The following is a 10,894-nucleotide window of genomic DNA, read 5'->3' as shown; positions in this document are numbered from 1 at the left end:
TAGGATTTGAAATCAGGGAGTGAGAGGCCTCCTGCCTTGTTTCTCTTTTTAAGGAGCGCTTTGCTTATTTGAGACCGCTTTTCATTCCAAATGAAATTGGAGATTGCCTTTTCCATCTTATTGAAGAATGGAATTGATATTTGTATTGGAATTGCATTGAATGTGTAAATTGTCTTTGGTAGTATTGTCATTTTCACAATATTGAGTCTTCCCATCCATGAGCAAGGAATATTCTTCCATTTCCCCAGGTCTCTTTTTGTTTCTTGTAGTAATGTTTTGTCATTTTCTTTGAAAAGATGCTTTGTGCTTCTGGTTAGATTTACTTCCAAGTATTTAATCTTGTAATTAGCTATTGTGAACGGTATTGTATTGTTTTTCTTATCTCCGGTTCTGTGTTTTCTTTGTCACTGTAGAGAAATTCAACTGATTTTTATATGTTGATCTTGTATTCTGCCACTTTGCTGAATTGGTCAACTATGTCCAGTAGTTTTCTTGCTGAGTCTTTAGGGATTTCTAAGTATACTATCACATCATCTGAATAAAGAGGCAATTTTACCTCCTCTTTGCCAATTTGGATACCTCTTATTTTCTTCTCTTGTCATTGCTATCACTAAGACTTCCAATACAATAGAGGTGATAGTGTGCATCCTTGCCTAGTTCCTGATCTCAAAGGAAATGCCTTTAATTTCTCTCCATTGAGAAAAATGTTGGCTCTCAGGTTTGCATATATATTTTCTACTAAGTTGAAGAAATTCACATCTAATCCTATTATATTGGGTGTTTTAATCAGGAAAGGTTGTTGGATTTTGTCAAAGGTCTTTTCTGCATCAGTTGATAGGATCATATGGTTCTTGTTCTTTGCTTTGTTAATATGATGGGTTACATTGATTGGTTTTCTTATGTTGAACCATCTTTGCATACCTTTTATGAATCCCACTTGATCATGGAGAATTATTATTTGATATATCGCTGAATTCTATTGGCCAGGATTTTTGCATCTATATTCATGAGAGATACTGGCCTATAGTTTTCTACTTTGATGGTGTCTTTTCTTGGTTTTGATATCAAGGATATGTTTGCTTCATAAAATGAGTCTGAGAGAATTCCATCTTTTTCTATTTTCTGAAATAGTTTATGTAGAGTTGGTGACAGTTCTTCTCTGAATGTTTTATAAAATTCACTTGTAAAACCATCTGGTCCAGGGCTTTTTTTGGCTGGAAGTTGTTTTATTACCTTTTCAATTTCTTCTTTTGTAATGGGTGTGTTCAGGTGTTCAATTTCAGTTTGTGTCAGTTTAGGTAGATTGTGAATTTCTATGTATTTGTCCATTTCCTCTAGGCATTCATATTTGTTTGAGCATAGTTTTCCATAATATTCCATTGTTAGCCTTTTTATTTTAGTTTGTTCTGTTGTGATGTTGTCTGTTTCATCTTTGTTCAGATTGTGTATTTTCCTTCTTTTCTTTTGTTAGTTTTGCTAGTGGTTTGTCGATTTTATTAACTTTGACTCATAATTTTATTGGTTTCAATTATTTTTGTTTTTTTATTTCATTTATTTCCACTCTAATTTCAAGGTTTTTAAAGGATGTCAGGTTTTCTTGTTCTTTTTTCAATTTGTTGGAGATGTTGAGTTAGAGAGTCAATGGTCATTTTTTTCTGACTTTTGATGTGTTTGCTTATATAAATTGACCTCTGATTACTGCATTGGCTGTTACCCAGAGGTTTTGGTAAGTAATGTTTTAAATTGTTGTTTGTTTCAAGAAACATTTCATCTCATTTTTTATTTCTTCTAGTACTCATGCATGTTCAAGCAAGGTGTTGTTCAGCTTCCAAATGTGTGGCTTTTTTCTCCTTTATCCTCTTGTTATTAATTTCTAATTTTGTAGCATTGTGGTCTGAGAAGATGCTTTGTATTATTTCTATGTTTTTTTAATTATTGATGCTTTTTTTTTTCCTTGTGACCTAAAATGTGATCTATTCTGGAGAATATTCTGTCCAGATTGGAGAAGAAGGTATACTGTTCTTTTTGGGGTGAATTTGCCTATAAATACCTATGATTTTGAGTTGGTTTATTGTATGGTTTAATTCTTCAGCATCCTAGTTGAGTTTCTTCCTGGTAGTTCTATCTTTTCTTAAGAGTGGTGTATTGAAATCTCCAACTACTATAATAGTGTTGTATATTTCCTTTTTCAGTTTTGTTAATATTTGTTTTATATATTTTGCAGAACTTTCATTTCATGAATAGATATTTATTATTGTTGTGTCCTCCTGTTCTATTGACCTTTTAAGCATTATGTAGTGACCTTCCTTGTCCCTTGTGATGGTTTTAGCATTGAAATTTATTTTATCAGAGATTAATATCACTACTCCTGCATTTTTCTGGTTGTCATTTGCTTGGTATGTTTTTTTCTCACATTTTTTATTTTTAGTCTTTCTTTATCTTCATTTTTCAGGTGTGTCTCATGTACACAGCATATTGATGTATTTGGGGGGTATCCAATCTATATTCATTTTCTCTTCAGTGGTGCATTTAAACCATTCACATTCAATGTGATTATTGAGAGGCAAGGTTTTATTGCTATCATTTTGTTGAGTTCTTTTTGGCGTTGTTGCTAGTTACTTTTGTCCATCCTGCTTTCTGTGGCATGTCTGTAATAATGACGTCTCTCAATGTTTCCTGCAATGCTGGTCTTGTTTTTACAAACTCCCTTAAGTTCTGTTTTTATGGAAATATCTTTACTTCTCCTTCATATTTGAAGGAAACATTTGCAGGGTACAGTTTTTCTGGTTGACAGTTGTGTTCTTTGAGTGTTTGATATATGTCATTCTATTGTCTTTTTGCTCACATATCTGCTTTTCTTTATAGGTTACTCTTTGTTTCTCCTCATTACTTTCAGAATTCTCTCCTTTTCTTTTACTATGATATGCCTTAGTGTTTTTCTTTTGGAGTCTATTCAATATTGTGTTCACTCAGCTTCTTGAATATATATTTTCTCATTATTCATTATGCCTGGGAAGTTTTCTTCTAGTAATTCTTGCAAAACTTTTTCTGTGCCTTTACTTGGATCTTCCTGTTCTGGGATTCCAATGATGTGCAAGTTATTTCTCTTGATGGTGTCCCATATTATTCTTAGGTTTTCTTCTTTTTTCCTTCCTTTTTGATTCTGCTTTTTGCTCTAGCAGATCAGTAGTGGCAATTCTATCTTCTGTTTCACTAGTTCTGTGTTCCATCTCTTCAACTCTGTTCATGTGTCCCTCCATCATGTTGACAGCATCTGAAACATTGGACCTCATATTTTGGATCATGGTTTCTTGTTTTTTCCAGAGCCTCTAATGCCTCATTTGCTTTATCTGCATTCTTTTAGATGTATTTTTAAGCTCCTTCTGGTTTTTGCTTGCAGTATCCATAATCCTTCAAGTTTGTCTTTCACCCATTGAAAATATTCAATCATTATTATTTTAAATTCTGTGTCACAAATTTCCATCAGCCTTTCTGGCTTCAGGAAATCCATTGATACTGTGCCATTTTTTGGTAGTAACATCATGCTTTGCACTTGTGTATTGTGTGAGGTAGCCTGCTTCTTATGCAACATTGCTGTGGTGGAGTTTTTCATGCCTGATGTGATCATACTTTCTTGATCTGAAGTTACTGCTCTTGAAGAGAGTGGGGCAGCTACCCTGCCTGTGCTTCTCTCTGAACTTCTGGCCCAAGGGAAGGTTCAGTTCAGGGTCAGTGAAAACAGCCTCTTGTTGCAGTTAAATCAGACCAAGGCACTCCAGATTAAAGGCAAGTTAATTAACTGGATGTGGAGGCATGGGTGTGGGGCAGAATGAGAGCAGGGTGGGTATGGGAACAGGGCGGGCATGAATGTGGGGCAGGCATGTGCAGGGACCTCACTCAGATTGCAGCTGTCTGGCTCTACCCTGGCAGCTCTTTCCATTGGGGCTCTGGGTCCTGTGGGGCTTTAAAAAACTCATTCAAATACCCACTATCCTGCTTATTCCTAGCTGGTGGGTCCCACAGCAGCTTGGCTGGTGGCTTTTGCCAGGGTCGGCTGGTGGCTCCCACCACAGCTCAGCTGGCAGCTCGCTGCTCCTGTGGCTCCCAAACTAATTGTTTTAATAAAAGTTATCACTCAAATTGCTACTGTCCTGCATCGCTCCTGGGGCATCTCTTCCCACACATCCAATTAAATCGTATCTTGTGGAATTCTAGCTTATTTTGCTGATAATTTTCTCTCAAAAAAATCTCACCAAAAAAACCAATTCCAAACAATGTGGTTTTAACATAGTAAAATAATTTAGATAAATCAATATAACTTTGAAAAGTACCTAATTTCTCCCTTTAAAATTAGTTTCTCATTATATGTTGCTGAGTACCAGCAGCCTGTGGACCCAAAAGGGCCTGGCTTTGTTGTGAGGTTAGTCAAATTCCAGCAGAATTTCCACACCTTGGGAAGCTTCACCCTTTACTTCTATGAAACACAATATTATGGCATCAATTTCTGTGCACTTCTTCAATAATCATTACATTTCCACAAAAACATTGGATACCTCAGAATTAGATTGTCATCAAACAACCCTATTTTCAATGATCCCTTGTTTAGAAGCCCTGTCCCTCCTTATTTTGATCTAAAGTCACATGGATACTCTCCAGCTTTTTTTTTTAAAAAAAGTCTACCTAAAATAGTCATTTTAAAATAACCAATAAATACACTGCTGGCTTGGAGATGTGGGCCCACCACTGTACATTGTGTCACTGTCATTTCTCTCTAAACACTGCCTTTGCAACCAGTGCCCATACTCTCCCTCTAGTGGAGGCTATCAGTTCTTCAGTCTCAGCATTTAATTTGTATATTGTTCACAGCTTTAGTTTGCTTGGCTCCACAGTCAACACTCTTGGCACCAGTAGCCAAGAAATTAAAAGATGTGTTGCGATGGGAAAGTCTGCTATCAGGGGCCTCTCTAAAGTACTGAAGAGTAATGGTGTCTCTCTGGAGACTAAGGTGCGTCTGATACAGGCCATGGTCTTTGCAATCACTTGTTATGCAACAGAGAGTTGGACAATGACTAAGGAGGATAGAAGTAGAATTTATGCCTTTGAGCTGTGGTGCTGGAGAAGAGTATTCAGAGTACCATGGACTGCTAGGAATACAAACAGATTCATCCTGGAGAGGATTAAACCAGGCAGGTCCTTGGAGGCAAGGATTCTGAGGCTTTATCTAACATACTTTGGATATGTTGTAAGGAGGGACCGGTCCTTGCAGAGGGACTTGGTAGGGTGGAGGGACAGCGCAGTAGGGGAAGGCCCTCTATGAAGTGGATTGATTCAGTGGTTGTGGTAATCGGGATAGGTGTATTAGAGATCGTGTGATTGGCACAGGACAGAGCAGAGTTTAGGGCTGTTGTACATAGGGTCGCTATGAGTTGCAAGTGACTCAACGGCACAGAGGAGGAACTGAAGCACTTGCTGCAGAAGGTCAAGGCCTGCAGCTTTCAATATGGATTAAAGCTCAACATCAAGAAAACAAAGATTGTCACCCCTGGGACATTGGCAGCATCGAGAGAGAGCAAGAGAGAGAGAGAGAGAAAGATTGTTCACAGCTTCAGTTTGCTTGGCTCTACAATCAACACTCTTGGTACCAGCAACCAGGAAATTAAAAGATTAATTGCATTGGGAAAGCCATCTATTAGAGAGACCTTTCCAAACTACTGAAGAGCAATGATGTCAGTCTGGAGACTAAAGTGAGCCTGGTCTTCGCAATTACTTGCTATGCAGCAGAAAGACAGACAATGACTAAGAATGATAGAAGGAGAATTGATGCCTTTGAGCTGTGGTGCTGGAGAAGACTACTGAATATACCACGAATTGCTAAGAGGACCAACAAGTTCATCCTGAAGAGGGTAAAGCCAGGCTGGTCCTTAGAGGTAAGGGTTCTGAAGCTTCATCTTACATACTTTGGACATGTTGCAATCAATCCTTGGAGAGGGATGTCATGCTTGAAAGGATGGAGAAACAGTGCAAGAGAGGAAGATCCTCAATGAGATGGATTGATTCAGTGACTGGGGTAATGAGAGTAGATATATCAGAGACAATAAGACTGGCACAAAATGTTGTTGTTAAGTGTCATTGAGTCATAGAAGACTCATAGCGACCCTACGAATGAAAGTCTTCAACACTTGCGTGATTTTCATCCTTTCTCCAGGTTCATAGGGTTTCGGGAGGCAAGCTATTTATAGAAATGGATGCCACTCTTGGGTCCAAGGCACAAGATAGAGCAGGTTTTAGAGCTGTTGTACATAGGGTTGTTGTGAGTTGTAGGCAACTTGACAGCATATAACAATACAACATTACCCTTCCATGGCTTCTGGACCTTTACTAGTGTTTGAAGAGATGGTACTTCAATCAGACTGCAGGTAGCTGCCAAGGCTGCAGCCCTTCACAGTGATGACGCATTCCTGAATGAGAATCATTTCCCCTGGGTCCTGAGCATGGGGCTTATAGACAAGCCCGTTGTCCACCGAAACCATGTTTGTAAATGAAATATTAGTGGATTTCAGCTCCACGTTTATTCTACAGAATCAGCTACAGAATGCTCCTGCACATATCTTGGTTCTGTTACACCAATAACAGATTGCACCACGGAGGGCAGGCCCCACTCAGACCTAGGCTGTGCAGCTTCCCTTAGGGTCCACGTGTCAATGCAGGACATCCATGCCCAACACACTGGAGGTGGTCGGGTTGGAGCACTTCTGCATCACAGCAGTTGTGACCATTTCCCAGGGGTGGTTGAAGACATATGCTCAGAGATCCAGATCTTCACTTTGCTGGTGATGACCCAGAGGTGCTAGGGCACAAGGAAGCCAAGAGGTGACTCTTTGGCCTGGCCCCACCCCCAACCACCTGGCAGGCCTGAAGGCACTTTTGAGTTTGCAAAGGACTTTTAAACCCAGAAGGTAGGAAGTTGTTGAACCAGTGCGTCCTCAGGGCCCTTGGAAGGAATGAAACACAGCCTGTTTTCCAACTCCGAGTCCACAATCGTGACACAGTGAATTCCTGTTTTAAGTCAGCTTGTATGGGGGAGCCTTTCACAGTAACCCCAGGACACCAAAATACTCACTATATCCATCGCTGTTGAGTCAGAACTGACATGTACCTAACCCCCCCAACAGGATTTCAGAGGCTGTAAATTGTGTAAGGTGGAGACTGCCCATCTTCCTCCTGCAGAGCAGCTGGTAAATTTCAAATTGTCTACCTTTTAGCTCCTTAGTCACTAAGCCATCACTGTTCCAGGAAACAAGCACATAATGTATTTTCTTTAATCAAGCTAAAATATTATCATCTCAACATATAACCAATCTAAAAAGTTATTTGTGAGATATTTTACATTCTTTTTCTTCAGATTATGCCTTTGTAATCAAGTATACAGTTTAATTAATTCCATGAAATTTAACATTTCCTTCTTTAGTAACACTGGCTGTAACTCAAATAAGTGCTGACTAGCCAGCTGTCAGATGTGTGTCTGTGACTAGCGCCTGGTGAGCTGGCAGCACAGTCCAGAACCTCCTGCTGAAAGCCACAACTACAAGTCTCACCACCACATTGTGTTGGAAACTCAGGTTGCCATGAATGTCTTAATCAAACCCAGATTCCTCCATTTGTTAGCTATGCATTATCTGTTACTTAACAGTTACCAAGGTTGAGAAGTTCATGACCCTCTGCTTACTAATCTATCCAGTGACGATGATATCGCCTGTCTTGAGAAGTTAGGTGGATTAAATTATCCTTGGGGTCTGATTTGCAGTGTTGCAATTAGGTCTCATCAAGCCAGTTCCCACTCACTGCAACATCATAAATAATAGAACAAAATACAGCCCATCCTGCACCACTCTGCTAGGCTGCTGGGCTTGAGCCCATTGCTTCAGCCACGTGTCACTCCATCTTTTTAGGTGTCACTATGTAGTATTTATAAAGGAATTATGGTGGCACACTGGGTTAAGTCCTGGGACACTAACAGCACCAGAGGTTAAAGCTACTTCATGAGGATGGCTGTTCCCATTAAGGTTTTTAAACTTTTCATTGTAATGTGGGGGAGCTGTCGTGGCCTAGTGGTTAGAAACTGTGCTGCAATCCAGAAGGCATGCAGTTCAAATCCACCATCTGCTCCAAGGGAGAAGGATGAGCAATCCTTTCCTATGCAATTAACTGTTTCTGAAAACCTGCTGGAGAGATAGTTATAGGTCAGTTCCTACTCCATGGCATACAACAATAGCATTGTGACCTGCGTGAAAATTTACAAAGCAAGTTGATCTTCCATGCAAACGTTCCTACACATTTCCTGTCGATAATCATAATCTCCACATCATAACATCATCCTTCCCACATCCTTCCTTTGTGACAGGCACCATGTCAATCCACTTGGTTGAGGGTCTTCCTCTCCTTCATCAACCCTTCAACTTCCCAAGCAAGGAATAGTCTCTTCTAGAAACATGCCCAAAGTAATGTGAGATGAAGCTTTTTCATCTTTGCTTCTGATAAACACTCTGGCTGTACTTCCTCCAAAACATTTGTTAGTTCTTTTGGCAGTCCATGACATATTCAGTACTCTTCTCCCAAACCACAGCTCAAAGGAATCAACTCTTCTTCTGTCATCCTTATTCATTGTCCAGATCTCAGATGCATAGCAAGTGACTGGAAAGATTATGGACTGAATCAGATGCACCTTAGTCCTCAAACTGACATCATTGTTCCTCAATAATTTGAAGAGGTCCCTAACTGTAGACTTTCCCAGTGCAATACATCTTCTGATCCCCTGACTACTGGTACAAATATTGCATTGTTGTTGTTGAGTCAGAATCAATCCATAGCTAACACTCTGACAAGTTTTCAGAGGCAGTTAATTGCACAGAAGGAGACTGTCATCCTTCTCCCACAGAGCTGGTGGCCTTGAACCACGTACCTTCAAGATTGCAACACAGCTTCTTACCACTAGGCCACCAGAGCTGCATAAAATATTGCATAGTATCCCATTTTATGTGTGTTTCACCAATCACTCACAGCCTTTGAGTCAATTCTGACTCATACTGACTCTCAATCAGGTTTCCAAGGCTGTAAACCCCAAAGGGGAAAGATCATCCATCTTTCTCCCATGGAACTGCTGTTAGATTCAAACCACCAGAATAACACAGCCTTTGGCTTAGCAGTGCATCTCACTCTGTGCTATACTGCCAGAGGTTCCACATATTTCCCCTTCATCCACTTAAGGGTGCTCTAATTAAGATATACAGCCTTGGCAACCTGGTGGGGCAATGCTATCCTGTCCTATATGGGGTCTGAATCTCTCTGGTTGTCATGGATAATATTTAGAAGTCTTTTCCAATTTACTATTTTATTTTCATATGTGATAAGGATGACAGGGCAAGAAAGTATTATCCCTATTTGGTAGAAAAAATGGAAGTTCAGAAAAGTTAGGTGAATGACTCACAGTCACACACAGGTAATCAGCAGTGCAGGAATTCTAACCCCAGCACATCTGACTTCAGATCCAATTCTCTTCTCACTGTCAGCACAGTGTCCCTTCCTCCAGCTCTTTGGCCTGAGCTGTACCTTCCAACAAATGCAGCCATAGGTAAGAGAGTCCTGGAGCTCAAGTCACAAGCTGCCTCCAGGTCAGACTTCTCATGCTTCCTTGCTCTCTGCTGACTCTCACCTTTGGCCAGTTAGAGAAGTGACTCAGAAGCCTGCAGAGCTTGGCCATCTCCCCTTCTCATTGACCAGCAGAAGCCACTGATGCCTTCTTCAGGCATCAAAGAACTGGGGTGGAACCAGCTATTCCACAAACTGGCAAGAGAAGGGGCTGGGCATCTGGGGAATGAGTTAGGGCTCATCTTCTATTAAAACAAGTTCAAACAACAACAGAGGAACTCTAGAAAGGACCTTCTAGAGTAAGCAAAAAGTATAGCCCTGCCAGTGTCCTGAATTCCAGCTTCTGGCTCCAGAGCGATGAGACAACAGATATTGTCTTGAATGGCCATCCACTTTGTGAGATTTCACTATGACAGCCTTAGGAAACAAAGAGAGATAACAGCAATCTCAAATTCTGAGGACAATATCCCACAGCCAACCACTAAGAATATTTGCAGAACAAGAATATTTATTTCGTACTGCAAAATTCCCACTAGCCTTTCTAAAGGTAATGGATGCTCTATTAAAAAAATTTTTTTAACTCAAATAAACAATGAAACTTCAATAAAGTATTGCTTGTGTTGTGAAAAGGAAAGAACATGAACATCAGTCTGAATTTCAATGTCCCAAGTAGGAATCTATAAACTACTGATAAGAACATAACTATAAAAAGAATGAAGACAATGGGGCCACATCTGACCTCTACCAACTTTACATGGGGAAGTCTCTATGAACAGCATCCACAGGATTAGACATGTTTCTATGAGTCCAAACACTACCTCCAAGCTCCCATATCTACTTCTACCAATTCTGAAACCAACCTCCCCAGCCCAAGGCTCTCACTGCTCCATTATTAGGTTTGAAATCCATTGCAATGACTACAATCACAGACCCAGACTCACAATTATAGTATTTATTAGAGGAGTTAACAGGTTAAAAGTCAGGTCGGAAAAAAATTTTAAAAAACAAAACAAAACTCAGGTTAGGAACAGAATACACTTTCTCAGTCAGGACAACTTCTGAAGCATGCTTACATCACAGCCCCTTCAGTTTTCAGCCTCAAAGCTCAGTGTTACAAGCCATCTTAGTGCTGAAAGTATTGTGTCTCCCTCCAGCCCTCTGGCAAGCCTGGGTGAAGGCCCCTGCCTTTGGCTCCATAATGCAACACCCCAGGTCAGCTCTGTATCACATCAGACACTGATTCTCTGCT

Source organism: Elephantulus edwardii, unplaced genomic scaffold (assembly GCF_000299155.1).
Source record: "Elephantulus edwardii isolate Elephantulus edwardi_28Jun2011 unplaced genomic scaffold, EleEdw1.0 scaffold00283, whole genome shotgun sequence".
Taxonomy (NCBI): Eukaryota; Metazoa; Chordata; class Mammalia; order Macroscelidea; family Macroscelididae; genus Elephantulus; species Elephantulus edwardii.
The sequence above is the reverse complement of the archived record's forward strand: the minus strand, read 5'-3'. Positions refer to the sequence as shown.